Source organism: Anneissia japonica, unplaced genomic scaffold (genome assembly GCF_011630105.1).
Source record: "Anneissia japonica isolate Jap-2015-1 unplaced genomic scaffold, ASM1163010v1 scaffold19277_len536_cov81, whole genome shotgun sequence".
NCBI lineage: Eukaryota > Metazoa > Echinodermata > Crinoidea > Comatulida > Comatulidae > Anneissia > Anneissia japonica.
In genome coordinates, this window is record NW_022692665.1 from 1 (window position 1) to 529 (window position 529).

Below are 529 nucleotides of genomic sequence, written 5' to 3' on the forward strand. Positions count from 1 at the left end.
GCCGTTAACACTGTTAAATCATATATAAATAATCAAAGAAAGGTAAATACAGTGTTCAAATAAAGTGTTTATTCATTTATTTACAGGACTACATTCGTTGAGAGCTATGCTACACGGTGTATTTATTAAGTCCTTTATTTGAACACTGTATTTACCTTTCTTTGATTATTTATATATGATTTAACAGTGTTAACGGCTTCCTTGATTTATGTTATATGCACCTATTTGTTTCTAGCCGTACCTATTGTGTAATAGAGTGTATCTGGTGGTATTTGAATCTGTTCAACCATGAAGCCTCCGTGGTCTAGTGGTTATGACACTCGCCTTGACAGCGAGAGGTCGCAGGTTCGAGTCCCGCCAGAGGCATTTTATTACACAATTTCTTTATTCATTTATTTACAGGACTACATTCGTTGAGAGCTATGCTACACGGTGTATTTATTAAGTCCTTTATTTGAACACTGTACCTTTCTTTGATTATTTATATATGATTTAACAGTGTTAACGGCTACCTTGATTTATGTTATAT

The 529-nt window shown here is 33.8% G+C and overlaps 1 non-coding gene across 1 annotated transcript; it reads left to right on the plus strand.

Annotated features, from left to right (window-relative positions):
* The first annotated feature begins 293 nt into the window (after window positions 1-293).
* On the plus strand, window positions 294-366 carry Trnas-uga. Its single transcript has one exon. It is a non-coding gene; the product is annotated as a tRNA-Ser (tRNA).
* The last annotated feature ends 163 nt before the right edge of the window (window positions 367-529 follow it).